General features: G+C 29.4%; 1 long non-coding RNA gene across 6 annotated transcripts; it reads right to left on the reverse strand.

The window, feature by feature from the left end:
* Positions 1-15696: 15696 nt before the first annotated feature.
* LOC130956022 (uncharacterized) lies at positions 15697-20265 on the reverse strand. 6 transcript variants are annotated; one of them, XR_009076969.1, is made up of 7 exons: positions 20129-20149; positions 19241-19324; positions 17029-17610; positions 16829-16903; positions 16408-16721; positions 16246-16311; positions 15697-16148 (listed from the first exon to the last, which is right to left on the reverse strand). It is a non-coding gene; the product is annotated as an uncharacterized LOC130956022 (long non-coding RNA). The 6 variants fall into 6 exon arrangements; XR_009076968.1 differs by lacking the exons at positions 19241-19324; positions 20129-20149 and adding an exon at positions 20248-20265; XR_009076970.1 differs by lacking the exon at positions 19241-19324 and having other exon boundaries at positions 20129-20163.
* Between the last annotated feature and the right edge of the window lie 218 nt (positions 20266-20483).

The raw sequence follows: 20483 nt of genomic DNA on the forward strand, positions 1-20483 counted from the left end.
GCTGAATTCTATTATGTGGAGATGGGGATGTTAAGCTTTTCGCAGTGGGCGAAAAGAATTTTTTTTTTATTTTTACGGTTAGAAGGATGATTTTTATTTTTTTATTTTTTTTATTAAGAAAATTTGAACTCACAATTTTTTAGATAAGTGTGAGAAGATTATGTTATGAGAATAATTTTTTTATATTAAAAATATTGATGTTTTTATTAGAAATGAAATTATTTGATGTAATTACAGACGTGTTAAAATACGTAAGAGAACAACGTGTTGAATATTTTCACAATACTGTAGTATATTTTAAATATCAATCAATATATAAACAAAACATCATTTCCACTTTCATATTAAAAATAATTTTTAGTAATTTGAGTTATAATTCATTGATGATAATTTTTATTTTTATTTTTATTTTTTTAAATTTTGTTTCAATATATCTTGCAAATGTGAGATTACTTTTGAATATTTTTTAATAATATAACTTTTTATTTGTTTAAGAAAAACGTGTACCATTAGTGTGATATTATTATATTAGTTCTTAGTAAGTTTAACTGTGTTGTGTGTTTAGATTAAAATTTGTAAACGAGAGTTTATGTAAAATATAAAATCAATTTTAGTTAATAAGTTGGTGTTAACTTGATTTATGTTTGACAACTTTATATTAAAATATATTATAATAAAATAAATATTATTTGAATTATATTATTTAAAATTATTTTTAAGTAAAAATTTACTAAAAATAACATGAATTTAAATAATTATTTTATATTATTTTAATTTAAATATTTAAATAAATTTTATAAATCTATTTTATAATAAAAATTAATATTAAATATTAAATTAAAAATAACATATAAAAATAGATAAAATATATTTTATATCAAAAACAAAAATAATATATCAAAATATAGTTTATTAAATTATATTACTCATAATATTTTTATTACTCTCAATACTTTTTTATTTAATATTATTTTAAAAATTTAAATTATTTATAATTTTATTATTAGTTATAATTAATTTTTTATTTACGTGGTTTTTTTTAATGAGATCAATAATTTATATTATAACAAAATTATAATAATAAACTAATATACAATAATTACACTTATAAATTTTAACCCAAACAAAAAATAAAATTTTTTTTATGCAAAACAAAAAATAAAAATTTTATAAAAAATATAATTATATATTTAAAAGATTTGAGTACTAAAGAGACTACGAGAAAGGAAATAAATAATAGAATTGATAAGAAAAAAATAAATTCAATCCCGACGTGATTCTCTGAACGCAGAAATTACCACTTCTAACTTTTTGTAAGGCGACTACTCTGATAAAGGCATTAGAAATGTCTTTTTTTTAGACATTACATGCGTCATGTTATTGTTGGACAAATTATAAAACCAATCAATAATTTATTTTTAATAAACCATAACAAAATCGGTTTATTATAACAATAACAATAAATTTAATTGTCCATATTATAATTATCAGATCCGATTTGATCCGATCGGTTTACATAATCTGATCTGAATCATGCTTAAACTTTTTAAGAAAAAGATAAATATATCCCTAACTTTTTATTTCACAAACATTTAAATTCATAAAAATTTAAAAATACAATTAGGTCCCTAAAAAAAATCTAACCCTAGATCCTTGCCCTAGCCCAAGCCCAAGCCCAATCTCAATGTCTCACCAATCTCTAAATCTGACCCCAAAAAAACCCTATCCCTTAGCGTTTCCTTCGTCCCCTTTTTCCACTAAAGTTCGAGCACTCTCATCTCTCTACTCACTAGTTCTTGCAATCTCAAGCTTTCTCTCTCTTGTCTCCGGTCTCGCACTTAAGGTTCTCGTCACTCTCCATGTCGCCAGCGTCACCATCTCACACTTAATCGCGCTCGCACGTCTTTCCTGAGCTCGTTGTTACTGGCGACAACAGCCAGTTCCGAGACTAATCGTCGGCGTCTCTCCATGTCTCCTCACTGTCTCGCACTTAATCGTGCGCCTTCTCGTGCTCGTCGTTACTGATAGCAGAAGTAGCCGGTTCTGAGGTTGGTCGACGTTATCGTCTTCTTATTTTGAATCCCGCCGTCAGCTTCCTCCCCGCTATCAGATTCCTTCGCCTAACCAGAAGCTGGTCCTCGATTTGGTGATTTTCAATAAATTTTTTTGTTTTTTTTTTTCAGTTTTGTTGCCCTCATCACTGTACTTTAATTTTAATTTGTTACTGAAAATATCACTGAACTAGTTTTTTGCTAAAAATATCATTGACGTGAATTTATTACTATTTATAACTATCGAATCGTAAATAATTTGTTTAGCAAATTTTTTTGTTGCTTAAAATTATCATTAAGATAAATTTTGTACTGATCATCATTCATGAAGCTTGAATTTATTGCTGTCTTGCTCAAATAATTACTTAACTAAATATTTTTGTTACTGAAAATGTGAGTTAAACTTATTAGTGATTAAACTTTAAATTTATTGTTGTCTTGCTCTAGATAATCACTTAGTACATAAAAATAAATGTTAAAAAGAGATCACTGCTAGAAAAGACAAGAAGCAAAGGCAAGCATTGATTAGTATATATTTTTAAAGATGTTAAAGTAAATTATGGGATATTTGATATTTTTGTTCCTCTCTAACCGAGTAATCTGAGTATTTAGAGTAACTTAATATTACATAAGATAAGTAAATTCTATGAATGCATAGAAGATGTACATGACTTTGCTAAATTTAATTGGATTAGTTGGGTTAGTTATAATATTTTTAAATTTAAAATTTTATACGAGAAATATTTTAGTTTAATAATTTAAATCAATCAAACTTTTTTATTGAACAAGAAAATTCACTCATCTTTAATGTAAGAATTATTTTCTTATCTAATGTATTATTGATTTGATTTTGTTAGTGTATATATCAATTATGTGTTATTTTTCTTAAATTATGGATTACTAATTGGGTTATTATTATTATTTTTTTGAATGATCATCTTTAAGAATGAAAATTTTTTGTTTTAATGTCAAATTTCCATTTATTTTTTCTAATGATATTATCAATTTTAATATTTAAATATATACAATGTAAGATATATATAAAAAAACTTTTTTTTATAAAAATGACCAATATCCAACTATAAGTGATAATTTTTATTTTAATGTAAGTATAATATTTTTTTAAGATTAAAAAAGAAATTATTGATTAATACAATAATAAAGAATATCAAAATAAAATCATATCATATCTAAAATATTAGGAAATAAAATATTAGTATAACTATCTAAAATATACTAATCATGAGATTTTGATGCAAAAATAAAATTTAAAATATTACTCTATTTTCAAAATTCAATTTAAAAATGATGTTTAAGAACTTAATTCACTTAATTAGAATATATTCATTATAATTATTTTGTAACAACAACCAATAAAAAGTAAAATTTATTTAGGAGAAAGTTTAAAATAAAATACTAACAATTAATGTGAATTTAATCAATTATTAAAATAAAATTATCATAAACTATTGTTCAATTATTATAATGAAATTATGAATTTGATTCGCTTATAGATTTGTAACTGAGTCAAGGAAGAGCGTTAGCAAACTTGAAATTAATTCCTTAACAGTTTGATAAGTTAAACTCGTGATGATGGTGGTGAATTTTGAACTTTCATTTAAACATATATATTAATCTGAATTTAATAGGGTACTAAAAGAAAATTAAGATCTTTTTTATGACATAAATCATAGTCAAAGTAAGAAAAGAAGAAAACAAAAAGTTCTAGCATATGTAGTATCTATCTTGTTAAGAGCAATTACATAAATGTTCTTTCAAGAAGATATAAACTCTGCATACTCAACTACATTATTTTTTCTCTCTTTGTAAGCAAATCAAATATAGAATTTGCTGTCTCTAGCATAAGTGCTTACGAAAATAACAGCAAATATTATTTGATCTGCACTGTTACCAGATCGGATAAGATCCACACTCTAAAAGGATTGGTGTGGTTGTAGGATGTGTAATTTTTCGTTAGTTTAAAATAGATACCAATCTAGAGAGACCATTTTATCGATACTCTAAAACTATATTTGTCTCTTGAATATGATAAAAAATTAAAGAAAAAATAGGCTTAAAAGATAGAAATAAATAAAAAATAACTTAAAAATATATTTATTTTTTTACAAAAAAGATTGAAATATATAAAAAATAAAAATAAAAAATATGAGATTTTATTAATAGTTATAATATTATATTCTTTTAAAAAAAGGTAATAAGTTTGTGTTTGGTTTCTATAATTATGATTTTTATTTGTTAGCATCCTTTATATTATACCTTAATGACATTAATATATGTTCAAAGTATAACTATTCAAGATTTTTATTTTTCTACTATATAACTGAAATTAGAACTTCTATCCATTTCTATCATTGGATTCAAAAATTTTGTAAGATTTAATTTAAAAAAAATACTCAAAAAAACTATTAGAGATATTTAATTATTAAAAAAAGACCTTTAGTATAAAAATTAATTTTTTGGAATTTGAAAATGCATATGTAAACTATAGCTCACTTTATATGAACATGATATATTATTATTATTATTATTATTATTATTATTATTATTATTATTATTATTATTATTATTATTATTATTATTATTATTATTATAAATATTATTATTTCTTCGTTATTATAATTATTTATATATATTTTTAAGTTAATTTTGTTACTTTTTTTGGAAGAATTTATACATATTTTTAAGTTAATTTGATTATAGGATTTTACAATAACAAAAAAAATTAGTATATCACAATTGAATTGAGTTTTTTTCATAATTCTCTAAAAATAATAAATAAAAATATAGAATTTGGGTGTAAATTATTTTGAATTAAAAAATACTTTATTTATAATTATGAGTTATAAATGTTATTATAATTATATATGTCAATACTATCATCTTTATTCTACTATCATTATATTTATTCATTAGTATTTAACTCTAAATTATAATATGGTTATCTTTATTTGATTTTAAAACAAATGTATAATTAAAAATATATTAATGACTATATTTGATTATCTAAAAGGATCAGTCACAAACATGTATCCACAGATCTGATATACAAATGCACATATTCGCACACCTAATAAATTAAGAGTAAACTATTTATACAAATTATAATATAATTTATATTAGTATAATTAATAATAAATTAGAATATTATCTTTTTCCGAATAATATATGAGTTTATCTATCTTATACCCATATTAAAGTTATAAAATTAGAAAGAAAATCAAAAGAATATCATATCCAATAATTAATTTGTTTAGATATCTAAATATCACACAATTTAATATAATAAAAATTATTTAGTATTAATATATTAATTGATAGTATAGTTGATAAATAAGATAAGACTATTTAATTTATTTAAAATTATAAGTTTTAAATTTTCTACTATTTTCATTCTACTATCATTATATTTATTCATTAGTATTTAATTATAAATTATAAATTATAATAGAGTTATCTTAATTTAATTTTAAAATAAATATATAAATAAAAAATATATTAGTTACTATGTTCAATTATCAGAAATTTTAGTCCCTAATACTCTTTTTCATTTCTGCATTCCTCATTCTTCTCTTTTCATTCTCCCTCCACCCACTTTCCAGATCTTTCAATCCCCAATCTACTTGACCATCACAGCTGTCGTTCTCTCTTTTTCAGGTCTAATATTCCCAACGCCTCCCCACATCGTGACAGTCTTCTATTCTCTTTCTGGTCGCGTTATCATTTTTAACTATCTTTTAAATCAGCCTTCTTTACTAGGACTCACTTTTTTGGTAACACTATTTATGATATTCACAAACACCATGCTCAGAAAGCATCCAAGAGACATGGATAGCCACGTGAACGATGTTGACAACGACTTCATCTCTGAAAATACTTCTCTGTAGAAGAATTCCAATAATCTCACAAGTGTGAACATGTCCGCAACACCAAATATAGCGTACTGAAATGAAAGCCAAAATAGGCTTATGGGGTTAGAAGGATTTTTTCTCTCTCTGTCCCTTCTTTTCACCTCAACAATTGCAGTCACTGCCATTGAGATTGTAGAAACAACAAGGCGTACGCCAACTTTCTGTAGTTGTGTCATTCTTAAGTGGTGGTTTGTGATTTTGCATGCGAATGGGATGAAGAATAGTTCGTATATGGGGACCAAGATGGTTATGAAGACAGCTTCCTAGCAACGGTGGAGATTCATGGAAGCAGACCACTCTCGCAACAAATGGGTAAATTAGAATTTAAATATTAGATCTTTAATTTGAATATGAGATCTAAATTGGATTATCTTTATTATTTTATAGGACATCTTTATAAAAAAAATACTGGATTGAATTTAAATTTGAATATCATATTTGAAATTAGAATATCATTATTATTTATTATGATATTTTTATAAAAAAAAATTTTTTTCCACTATTTTTGTTAGTTATCTCTATAAATAATAGTGTTTTACGTGAAGTTTTAAACCTAAGCACTCTTTTTTCAGGGATCGCAAACTAGAGGAGCAAAGAGGATGAGTAAGGTAATCATGCTTGTTTTTGTTAAATGAAAAATATGATCATGAGTCTCTTGTAATCTATTTTTATTTTTTTGTCTTTCTTTAGTCTAATATTAATAGTGAAATTTATTTGGTTTGACTAGCACACACCGGATGCCTCTATAACTTCTAAGGGAGAATCAAACATGTACTTCTCTGCTTTGGATGAGAAGGTAACTTATTTTTTGGCTATTATAGTTGAATATGCCTTACTTTCCTAGTATACTTTTTAAACACGTGTTTAGTTATATTCTGTGATATTTAGATTTGCTGTGTTATTACCTTATTACTTAGTAATACATGTCTTATTTTATGAAATATTGAAGCTTGGAAAGGGTGTTGCTGAGGCACTGTTGATGATGATACGCGAAACTATTGTGCATGGAATAACAACAGTTTTGCCAGAGTTTGTGAAAACGGTGGTTCCTCATAAAAAAAGTAAGAGTCACGGTGTAAAGTTTTCGAATACTGCTCCAGCTATTACACCACTGTCAGACACTTTGAAACACTTACTTGACGCTAACCCTTCAATGTGTTTGGGTGACGAACCGGTAACGAAGAAGAGGACATCGAAGTGCAAAGGAAGAAAGCGTGGACTACCAGTCTCTGAAGTTAAGGTTTTATGTTTTTTTTAGATAACAACTAATAAAAATTTAATTATAAATTTTTTTCTAAATTAAATGCATAATGTTTTGTGGCCAGCAACCTGCAGAACTACATAACTATCCCACCTACTATAACTGAATTAGCATGTGGTTACTATTAGATTTATGTGGCCAATAAGTCATGGCTATCTTGGTATTCCAGCCTTTGTGCCAGGTTTTGTTTTACCTTATAAATTACAAATAAACTGGCTTCTCAATGACTGGAACCCATTTTAATATATTGTTTTTCTTTATTCTGTGATTTTGTAAGCTTGTATTTTGATATGGTGGTGATATATATATTTGTTGAACTATTATCTCCTATTATCATTTGGTGTAAGTGAGATTTTACACCATCATATTTGTAATATTTTTTTACTTTAAATTACACTCATAGCCAATCTCTCTGTCCTACTTTTTATTTACCTCTAACTGGTTAAGTTGGTAATAGTGATAGACAACATATTATTTACAGCAAATCAGAATGTGATATGCAATATTTAAAAAATTACTAATCACTAAGTTTGAACAATTATTTTCATTGTTATTATTCATACCTGTAATAACCATTGATGACTTTCATATGGTGAGATGAGAGTCTCATGACTATTATTCAATCATGAATCACCTATTTCAAACCCTAGATGTATAGATGCATCTACTTTTGTATTTGGTACTGTTGATATCCCTTGAGAAGTCGTAGGGTCTTTGAGAAGCTCGCATATAGTCAAACTTGCTATCAAGAATAACTACAACATAAAATTTACAAGTTTATTTTAATTCAAGTAAAGCATAATGAAATTTTGAATCTTATTGACCTCTTCTGTACCAAAATTAGCCTACGTGCCACCACCAATATTATCACCCAAATTATCATCGTCATTTTTTATAGGATAATTTTTCTTTACATGACCGGCATTGTTGCATTAGTATAGTAATATTGCCACTTGTATAACCCACTAACACTACTAGAAAACTAGTTATTACAGACGGATATTTCCGACGGATTTTATCCCACTGAAATACAGAGGGAATTTCAGAGGGATTTTTTGTCGAAAAACAAAAAAAATGGATTAGCATAAATTACAGACGGAAAAAAAAAATCCGTCGATAAATCCGTCGGAAAAATTAATTTTTTTCAGTGAAAAATGGTTACAGACGGAAAATCCCTCTATAATTAAATAGACAAAACGCTGCGTTTTTACTAAATTATTACAGACGGAAAATCCGTCTATAATTTAAATTTTCCGTCGGAAACATTGAGAACCCTAATCCCTTAAACTCTTGGAACACCATTCACACTCCATTCACACTCTGCATAACCATTCGCCCTCATCCCTTAAACTCTTCGCCGCTGCAGCCACCGCAGTCTCTGCCGCCGCCGCTGCAGCCACGCAGCCCCCGCATCAGCCATCGCAGCTCTCTGCAACCCCACAGCCTCGCAACCCCACAGCCTTCTCCTCTGTTCGAGCGCTCTCCTTCTCTCTCGGTGTCGCCGTTGTGTTTCTGCCACTGCCCTTCCTCCTCGCTTTCATTCACGAGTCATGACTGTTCCTTCACTCCTCCATTGGAAGTAGATCTGAAGAGCCACGAACCGAGGTGTGGCATGTTCCTCCATCATTGAGTTCCTTGCTGTCGTCGACAATCACATTGTGCCCTTCCTTCCACACCTCCTCCATACGCCATTTTCCCTTTATTTCTGAGGTAAGATTTGAGATTTTTTTCCTATTTCTTAGTTTTTATTTTTTGTTTTTGTTCTTGGTGTTTCTTCTGATGAGTTTTCTTATTGTGTTGTTATTGTTATGTTCAACATTTTTTTTGAGGGATTTTGCTCAATGTTAAGGTTCATTTAGTGTTGTAACATTTATGATTAGTGGAAAAATAGATTAAAAAAACTGAATAAAGTGTTGTAACATAGTTTGCTTAATTCCTGCTATGCTTTGAATTGTTACACATGAAGATTTAATCTTATTTTTTTGCATTTACTCCTGAGCCTGATGAGAAACGAAGGAAGATTGAGAGATGACTTTGTAATGTGCTTGTGAACTGATAACCTCATGCCCTTTAATTTTCAATGTATACTGGTGCAATATATTGTATGTTGTGATTTTTAAGTTTCAAAAGCATAATCTCCTTAGCAGCCAGATATATTGCAATGCAGGGGACCAATGTGGTTCTGATTTGATGTAAATGTGAGTCTATGTTTTTGTTCTTTTATTTCTCAAATCACAGTCAATGATTTTGATAAACTAATTCTGTGCAATCTCTGGTATGTAAGTAGAAAACTGATACCTAAATATACTAATTCTGTGTCATATATGCCATGCTTAGGAAGATTGCACATATACTTGTTCAAAATATACTTGTTCATTTTTTTTCTCTGCAGAGGCACCCGCACCACAGCTCGACGGCAAGTCTCGCAACGATACTTTCGATCTTGACTTTGAAGAATGACTTCAAGCAGTTAGAAGGTACAACTTTAGTTCTTCTCTTTCTGTTCCTTACTCATTTGGATTATAAACAAAAAAAGGCATCAATATGTGGTGCAGATTTCATATTAATTTACTTGTTCATCAAAACCCAATGTGTATGTGGTGCATAGAATAACAACGTAACTAACCCCAGTCCCTTCTTATTATTATTTAATTGCTAAGGAGGACATGTTTATAAACAATGTGATCCAAAAACAATGTGTTATGTTATTAAGCTAAGCAGTGAAAGAGAAGCACCCCAACACTCACTACCAATCCAATGCATTTACGGATGTGGTGTTGTAATGGCATAGGCTTATGAGCAGTCCTGGGTCTTGAAACAAAGTTTTAAGAGAGTCAAATATATAATTAGTTAAGTATATAAAAGTATTTATATTCAAATTAAATCTATTAATTTTTAAATTTTTGAAAAGCAGGGTGACAAATGGTGGATTTGCTTGCTTAGTTTACCACTTTCTTCATTCTTTGATATTTTTATTTGTCTTAACAACACTTTTTCAAAGTCTATTCTGACCCTCAATATTGGGCTACACAACAACACAATCTTTGTTCAAGTTGAGAAGGGTGGGCTAAATCAAGCTGTCTAAATCAAATTATTCTAAAGTCCTAATAAGAGTGTGAGTTTGTGTTTTTAATTACAATGTAGCTGAAATTTACAATCATTGTCATATTAATACTATTACATATTCTCATATATTAATTTCAACTTTCAAGTGATCTTTCCACTACTCACATTAATTAAAGACGTTTATTCTTTTTAAATAATTTCATCAACTTTAGTCTGATTGAAGGTTTCAAATGATGCTACTACTTTTACAGAATGCAGGGATAATTGTCGGATGAAGTAACTTACTGTGAAATAAATTACCAACTTGATGCCATTTTTTTAAAGATCAAATTAATGTCAACTAGTATATATAAAAACTTTATCAAATACTCTTCTAAACCAGATTTCATATAATTGATGTGAAACTTTTGCAATGTATTACTAATCTGTTTGAAGAGTTTAAGCTATTTGTTTTGTTAAAATGTTAGGTAGGGAAGTTTAAATCTCATTTGGTGAAAAGATTATTGTCTAATAAATGTTTAAATTGTACTCAAGTTATGTATTATATTAAGCTTATAAAGTATATGACACGCTATTAATCTTATTATCAATGCTTTATTGGTCTAATAATATAATTGAGTGAATAAAAAAGTTGAGAGTGCAATCAGAAATATTATTAATATATTAAGCGGCTTAAGACACATTAATAAATTTTCATTTTAAGGTCAACTACTACGCGTATTATTGATTTATTGTAGAAGATAAATCTATTACCAAATTAAATATTTTACATGAATCAAAATCCCAGTTTGGCAAAGCGTGTGGAAACTTTTTAATTTACCAAATCTGTTTTTAATTTACAGATTGATAATAATGTAGCTGAAATTTAAGTTTCTTAATTAATTTTTTTACAATACCTGGGTGTTAGTTACAATACCTCTTCCACCAACCCCAGCGAGAGATAATTATCTTATGCAAAACATATTTGTCACTACTCACTATCAAATTTAAACTATATCTACTTTTTTTTTCGATTTGCTTAAAATATATCTAATTATTACTATTGGAGGCACATTTTTTAATTAATATTAGTGCCGCCAATTATTGTTTGCCTACCCCTTGGCTGTGCCGTAGGATTAGCTTAGAAAGTCTCTTCTTTTCAAACATCAAAAGTTGTCAATAAGGTGTATGTGTGATTAGGCTATATATGTATCAGTCTTTTCAAACAGAATCAGATGAAAGTCTTCTTGTTCCATTTTCCTCTTTCTGTTTTTTTAATAATAAGTATGAATTATTAGTCATGTGTATATGGTAAGTACTAACAGTGTACTAGTTAATTAATTTGTAGTATATTGGGTAATAATAATTGCTGTTATGCGGTTTTTGGTTTTTGTTGTCATCATTCAATGTGAGCAAGTAATGTATGCGTGATTCATCCATTAGGACCTAATCTGTTATGTTGGTTATTGGCTCATCCAACCCGGCAGCATTCATGAGTAGCTCGTTCAACTATCCCTCGGAGACACGGTCGAGAAGTACTTTGTCATGTTCTGTTTCTTAGGCTCCTAAACGAGGTGGAGAAGCGCCAGTTCCAGCTTCGAAGAAGCCTGTAGGTTTCTCTTCTTTTTGTTTTCCTGCAGTCAGATTCACGATTATGACTTTAGGTTTTCATTCTTTTTTTTTAGTATTCATTGTTTTGATTCTCATGCATTTCTTCAGGAGAAGGTTACGAATCCGTACAAATCCAGAGGAAGAAGAGGATCCTGAAGCAGAGGCTGAGTACCTTTGTGGCTCCCCTTCCCCAAATTTATACTATAGCATTTTATGCTTTCTACATTGTTGCTTCCTTCAAACTAAGTTGCAACTGACGTAATTTTATGGAATTCAAAAATTGTCCGTTGGAGGTACAGCAGAAAAAATAGTCTCAGCATTTGATATGGTGCTCAATGAACCACCTGATGAAGACGCAGAAATGAGTAAATGCAAGTCTGCTGTTCCTCGTGTGAGAAAGATGGAAAAAGATGTTGACACTGCATGGTACTGTTGGTAAGCTATCTACAGAACAGACATAACAACTGAGTTTTAAAATCCAGGGTTCTTATGTTGTTTTCTCTTTTCAGCAAAGGATCCCAACCGAGAAACTTTGTCTAAGGAACTAGAGCAGCAACAAAATATTTTGAAACAGTGTATTGAAAGTCTTAAATTAATTGAAGCAAGTAGAGCGACACTTGTATCTCAGTTGAAAGAAGCTTTGCATGAGCAGGCAAGTTATCACTTCATATTCTCTTTGGAACATTTATACCTAGAATTCAAATTTCAGCTGAAAGAGTTCACTTATTGTTCATTGTTTAAGTATTTGCAGATTTGGAAGTTGTTGCATTGGGGACAGGAACAAAGTGTATTGGACGCTCTCGTTTACGTTCCTGTGGTGATGTTGTTCATGATTCCCATGCTGAAGTTATAGCTCGAAGAGCTTTGGTGAGGTTTCTTTTCTTTTACTATGATTTTCATGAGCTTTCTGCATTTTGTGTCGTTACTATGCTATAAACTAGTTCAATTCTGATATATTAGCAGTGTAATCCAATCAAATTCTTGTTTTTGGACGAGTATTCAAGAAATGAGTGTGAAAAGTATTTACTTTCATTGATTTGGCAACACGTTATCTTATATCGGTTTAAAACATCTTCATGCTGCTACTGTATAGAAATTAAATTCTTGTTTTAGTTTGAACATGTTCTGTGTCCTCCAAATGTATCAATTTGAATGTAGATATTGTACTCTATGCTTTTTCATGTGTAGTTTTGAAAAATATTAGATTGTGTAGGTGATATTTCAAATGATTTCTAAGATGTATTGTGGAATAGTAAGTTTTCAATTTTGTATATGTGTTGTTATGTGAGGAGATATTATTTCATTCATTTCTATTCACACCAGGTTCTTCTATACACAGATTCAGCATCTTACTGAAAGTTGTAGTAAGCATATGCCTAGCAATGGTTATTTTTATTTCAAGCATTCCAATTCACTCCAATTCTAATTTGGGTTTTAATTTTATTTCAGTCAGAAGATATCAAAATTAACTTTCAATATGGAGCTTGATGCTGCCAATGTAACTTAGTTATCTATTAATATTTTAGATTATCCTATCTTTAAGTGCTAAGTGTAATTTGTGACATTCATGTAACATTGGAATGGTTATCTTATTTTTTTGGGTATCTTTTTATTAAGACAATGAGATATTGGCCAATGATGTTGAAAAATAACATCCAATTTTATAGGTATCATGTAACGAATATTATGTTTATTTATGTGATTTTTGGCCTTCTTTTTTCAATTTACAGTGTTTGATGGAGTAAATTTAGAAAACAAATCTAAAGTATTCATTTTGCAATGGAAAAATCTAAAAAAAAATTTATTTTATTTTACTGACAGATTTACAGACAGATTTTCTGTCTGTAATCAGAACGTGAGATGATTTTCCAAAGTTCAAATTACAGACGGAAAATCTGTCGGAAAATCTGTCTGTAATTACAGACGAAAAAATTTGTCGGAAAATTCGTCTGTAATTACAGACAGAAAATCCGTCTGAAAATCCGTCTGTAATTACAGACGGAAAATCCGTCGAAAAATCTGTCTGTAATTACAGACGGAAAATCCGTCGGAAAGTTCGTCGCCTTTGGGAAATGGATAGAAAATTTATAGAGGGAAAATCTGTCGGTAATTGCTAAAAATCTGTCTGTAATTTTCCGACGGAAAAAAAATCCGTCGGTAAATAATTTCCGACGGGGCTTTTACAGAGGGACAAAATTCGTCGGTAATTTCGTCGGTAACCAAAAATCCGTCTGTAATAAAGACTAAATCCGTCTGTAAATCTGTCTGTATTAATCCATTTTCTAGTTGTGTAAATGAAGTAACTAAAAATAATATAAAATTTAAATTGAGTTGAGACCAAACATTAGAGTGATAAACTTTATATTGAATTTCAAATCATTTTTTATTATATAAGATCCCACAAAGACTATGTAACATTTTATAGAATCCAAAATAAAATTGAACTAAAATCAAATATTGAAAATGTTCTAAATTTTTCTTTCCTATTCTATTACATCTTCTCCTACTTTTTCTTGTCTTAACTTTTTTTTATTATTATCAAGAATGACTATTGCAAAAAATAGCATGAGCCAAAGATTTTAGTTAGATCTAATAACAATTAAATTGCAAATAGATATTACATTAATTTTTTAATATTTAAGAGCTACTAAATATGAGTATTATTGGATATTGCTCATATGTAAATTCACCTACCTATATTATATGTTGTCTCTTTGTTTTTTCAACCTTCTTTTTAGTGGATAAAATGTTTAATTCAACGTTATTTCATGCCTATTTTAATATTTACTATATTATTTTCTAAAAATAATATGTAATATATCTATAGAAAATTGCTTAATACAGAAAGATTTACAGACAGATTTGGTCTTTATTACAGACGAATTTTTGGTAACTGACGGATTTCATCCCTCTGTAAAAGCTTCGTCAGAAATTATTTATCGACATATTTTTTTTCCATCGGTAATTTACTAACAAATTTTTACCAGTTACCGACAGATTTTTCTTCGGTAAATTCTCCCTTCCATTTTCCTATAACGTCAAATTTTTCGACGGATTTTGTAAGGTCCTACATCGGTTGGGGAGGGGAACGAAGCATGCCTTATAAGGGTGTGGATACATCTCCCTAGCATGACACATTTTGATGAGTGAATGTGGGAGGCTTTGGCTATCATCCCTATCATCAAAGGCAAAACCGTGAGGCCTTGTGTGCCAAAGCGGATAATATCGTGTTAGCGGGTGGTCTAGGCTGTTACAGATGGTATCAGAGCCAGAGCCCAGATCGATGTGCCAGCGAGGGCGTTGAGCTCCCTTAGGGGGTGGATTGTAAGGTCCCACATCGGTTGGGGAGGGGAACGAAGCATGCCTTATAAGGGTGTGGATACCTTTTCCTAGCATGACGCGTTTTGACGAGTGAGTGTAGGGGGCTTTGGCTATCATCTCTATCGTCAAAGGCGAAACTGTGAGGCCTTGTGTGGCAAAGCGAACAATATCGTGCTAGCGGGTGGTCTGGGCTGTTACAGATTTTTCGTCGGTAATTAGCAACAGATTTTTTCTGTCAGTAATTGGAGCCTTGGAAAACCATACCAACTCTGAATACAGACAGAAAATTCGTCTGTAAATCCGTCGGTAACATAAAATAGAATTTTTTTATATTTTTTCATACAAAATAAATATAAATTTAATAAATACAAATTTTTGTCTAATTTTTATTCGAATATTTATAATATTTCAAAAATAAACAAATTCATCGTATTATCAAACTAAAAGAAAAGTACTATAAACAAGCAAGTCAATATAATTCAAAACATAAACAAAGTGTACTGATGTTTTCAATGTTTAACCATATCAATGTTTTCAATGGATTCATACAACATTCCATCTAACACAAGCAATATTTCATACATGGAAGTGTGGAACTTGGTGACTTAACAATGGATTCATCCATGTATCTCTTTCTTGGACCGTTGTGCAAGCGACATCCCTTCCTCTCAGAGCACATCTCTTTCGCTCCTTCAGGTATTCTGGGTTTGAATTTTTGGAGTTTACCATATTATTTTAGTAGATGCAATATGTAATCATACACATTTTTCAATTTGATGTCCTCACACATGTTGGTGGTGTTGATAGGCCAGTAATGCTGCAAAGGTACTATGTTTCTTGTGAAGAAGTCAAAGTATTGAGGCTCTATGAATATTGTCATTGAGTCACATGCTATTATGTATTTCTCACTCACGGACCACGTAACACCTTCTGCATATATATTGTATCTTTAATTTGTAATGAAATCAACAAATTTAGTCACTAATATATTCACAATTCACATTTCTCTAAATTTGACAAGTTTTACCTATCCATATGTACATTGATCTCCCAATTTTGTGTCCTGGAACTTTTTTTTCTCATCAAGCCATTGCTGGAAAAAGAAAATCAAAGTTAGTTGTGTCTTGAAACAATGCAATTAACTACTTGAACACATAGAGTTAGCAAGGCTTAAAAGTTATATGCTTACCACACTATATATTCGGGAATATAGAAGCTTTACCATAGAGAATCTATTATTGTTCAATCACAGAGTTACTTTCTGGACTTCAAATCAAAGCTAGTTGTACAAGAACTATTTGCTTTTTATTTTTGTAATATATATGCTTTGCCTCTAATATACACACACGTGAATCTAATTTGGAACTATGATCCACCACCAAAGTAATGTAAAGCTAGAAAGATCCACCACTGACTTGAAGTAAAAAAGTAAGCTGTGAATCACGGTACAGAACATGTAGCGACTTCCCATTCGATATAGTTACTAAGTTCATAATCACAAGCCTGCAGGTTGTCACCCAATTAATTTTTTGAGGGTAACACTAACACAACGATAGAAACACATGTATGTAATAGAATGTAATTTAAGCTTGTCATTAAGGATAACCAACCCCAAGGTTGAAAGAGACTTATTGATATTAGTAGCTTCCTTGAGGCGCTCCCCTTTAGCACCAGAACTTTTCTACCTTTTGTCATCAAAATAGAAACATAATGTTAGCCATATGGGTATTAAACAAAGTAAATGAACTTTGACTTTGCTAATCTAGAACATATACACAAACAGGTATATAGAATCTTGCGATCCGTTTACCTCTTTGATCCAGCCAAATCAACAAGGTTAAGTCTAGTAAATCGAAAGAGAGTCACTCCTTGAGATTCCCACTACGGACATGTTAATTAAGCTTTTAGAATATTGTTAAAGAACATAAATAAATAAGTTTCTTTTTTTCTGTTTTACATAAATATCTAATAAGAAAAAATGTAAAGCATCAATATTAGTCACCTAACACTCAATGTTGCAAGTAAATACACTGTGAGAATGACTGCTAACATAATTCATATTTGTAGCAGCCACCTTTCTATTTGCAGTGCCCTAAATAATATCAGATTATCGTTATTTTCATTCATGGCTATTAACGAATAGGATTCCATGTGCAAAAATCATTGAACAAATCTAGAAAGAATTGTGAAGATTTTGGAATAGCATAGTAGGTACTTACTACGAAACACTAAATGTTTCTGAAAATACCAAGTAAAAATCAATACTGCTAATGTTAATAATGTTCCAGATTAACACAAACATGAATAAGTTGCTGATGGCATCTCGAGGATTAGTGAGTTCAACTTCCTTGATGTTTTCCATATAAACTCCTTTTTTAATGTCTTCTCTTATCTGCCACGTAGTTTTAGATGAATAAGATTCAATAGATGTATTAAAACTCTTTCAAAAATATTCAGAGAAACACTGAAATAGTAGGTCATATCCATGCAATTTTTTTTGTATTTATTATCTTCTTAGGCTCAGAGGAACCTCCAATGATATGAAAATCGACTTTGCTACAAAAAAGATACTTTGGGAACAGAACAAAAAGAGAAAAGGTATTTTGAAAATAAAAGAGACGATTTAAAAATTAAGGAGATGCTATTTCTTTATGAATGGTTAGCAATACTTGTAGATTGTTAGATGATGAGTCCAAAAGATCAAGAATCTGTTCATTGTAAATCTCCAAGAAAGAATTTTTGCACGTAAATTTTAATTTTTCATCTCTCCAAACCTTTTTTTCCTGGTTCATTAGAGAAATACAGACTAAAATTAGATCCTTGCTACCATAAATGTATGAATGGTCATACTGCAACATAAGAATTATATCAATATATTGTTTATTAGTCATTCAAAAATATGGATGTCCTTAATCAATCCAAATAAAATATCAAAAGTTCAAATATAGAACTGACAAGATCAACAATAAGTGGATGATTTAATGATTATTGCATAATTGTTTGATAAAAAAATAACAGAATTCAATAAAAGGTGATAAAAAAATATACATGTAAAAGAAGATTTTTTAAAAGATGACTATCTCAGCAAGAATATTTATCTTTCAAATAGAACCCTATAGCCATAACATAGAAACAATATTCATCACATGATATTCGTCCAACCTACAGATGAAGCATAAGTTTAGCCTATGACATCTAAACCTTCAATAAATATTACCTTTTGGATCCTTGAAAATAAGTTCTCAAAAATTCTTGGTGTCATCCCGCAGTTGACACTATGTCTTCTAGTTTCCCCTATATTCTATTTTATATTTATGTTTGGGCTCCATTCTACTTCCTTAAAATCTATTCCACTCTAATATCTTATTTATCATTAATAATCCAAAGGTAGCCTAATAGTTCAGGTATTCAACTGGAGGCCACATTAAAATTCAAAAATAGTAATGAAGGAGAAGTTGACACAGAATATAATTAAATGTACAAAATTAGTTGTCTAGAAATGAAAAAATATCTTTGAGATGGTTTGATTTTAAGGTAATAATGATCATTAATCAAATTTAATTTTGATTGACTGAAAATCATTATGATGAAAGTATGTATATACTATAATATAGAACTTTTCAATAAAATTGAATTGAAAATATACGTAGAATTCTTTTACCACCTATGTCGATGTCCTGAGTTGTCTTCTATTTCAATTCTATGATCTTTTAGGTAGTGTTTATTTTCAGATATTAAAATTAAAATTAGAAAATTGAGATTTAGTATTATCTTTATTGATTAAGGATACCTAAAATTTAAGTTTTGTAATACAAAATTTCGGTTCCTTTGATATCTTTAAAAAATAGGAACAAAAGAAAATAAATTTTTTGAACATAGAAACTGAAATTTTAAAAATATTTTTTTAATAACTAAGAGTATTTTAATATTTTTATTCCATCTCTATATTTATCTTGAATTAAATAAGATACTAAGACATATAACCTTGCAACTAACTGGAATAGAACAAACTAAAGACTCACTTGGCCATAAACAAACATGCAGCTGTTGTAACCTCCCATGCTGTTTTTTACTATTGGCAAACCAGCTACTTTAAAAAATTTCTCCTGGCAAATAATTCATTCAAATCCCAGTTTTGATTAATTATTGTTCACAACCACTAAGAATGTCTTAATTAGTTTTTACCACTCACTTGAACATTTAATTTGATCAGTTTGTTAAAAAGTTGAGGCAAGATCCTCCTTCAAAGGAAATGAAAATTCAGTTATTGAGTGATTTAGCAAAAGAATTCTCTATACAATTTGATAGCAAGGCCTTAGATCAAAGACTTCACTCACTAGCACCACTTTCTGAGTCACATGAAGTAAGCATCTTAACATTCACTTTGTTAATTACAACTATTACATTGCTTAATAGAAATCTTATATAATATATACTAATAACAAGTCACTAGTTTCAGGAAAAGGCTAAAGATGATGCAAGAAATAATAATAGTGAGAAGACAAATTATGGCAGCAAAATCTCTAACAATAAGGGTTCGCATACTAAATACATTTTAATTCAGTATAAACTTCACAAATAAACCTCTGCAACAAAATAATACATATCATATCATATTATGCCTCCCTTGATTGAATAAATAAGCATTCACACACTAAGCATTAATAGAGCAGCATTTTTTAGATGAAATTGACTCTCCTTTAATATAAGCAAATGCACCAAGTGCACTATTTCATTTAATGTAAAGCCAAAGAATTTCACTTCTATAATCAATTCTAAGTTCTGCAATCTAGACAAGATGTTACGTAACCAAATTAAAATAAAAATTCTAAAGAATTTAGATTTGCTTCTACTCATTTCTCCAAGAATTTTCCATACATCCTCATCAAAGAAAGATAAGAAGAACGTACTCAAAGAATAATCATTCCATTCTTTTAATGCTTTCATCTGACATGCATATCGGAGAACGATAAGAAGAACAATATTAGATTCATGTGACATAAAAACAGAAACAGTAACAATGTGAGACCTAGAACATCAATGAAATATCCACGGAGAGATTAGGTTACTTGCCATTTCTGTTCCAGTGCGACGAAGAGATTAGGGAAGGGGTGTGATAGAGCTTCGGGTGAGAGGCGCCGCCGATGAAGGATTTGGAGGGGATGGGTGAGGAGGCGCCGATTTGGAATGTTCTGAAATGAGGGAGAGAACGTGTATAACAAAACCTTATTTTAATGTTTTCGATGAAAAATTTTAATTTACAAA

The sequence above is a fragment of the Arachis stenosperma genome, chromosome 10 (assembly GCF_014773155.1).
Source record: "Arachis stenosperma cultivar V10309 chromosome 10, arast.V10309.gnm1.PFL2, whole genome shotgun sequence".
NCBI lineage: Eukaryota > Viridiplantae > Streptophyta > Magnoliopsida > Fabales > Fabaceae > Arachis > Arachis stenosperma.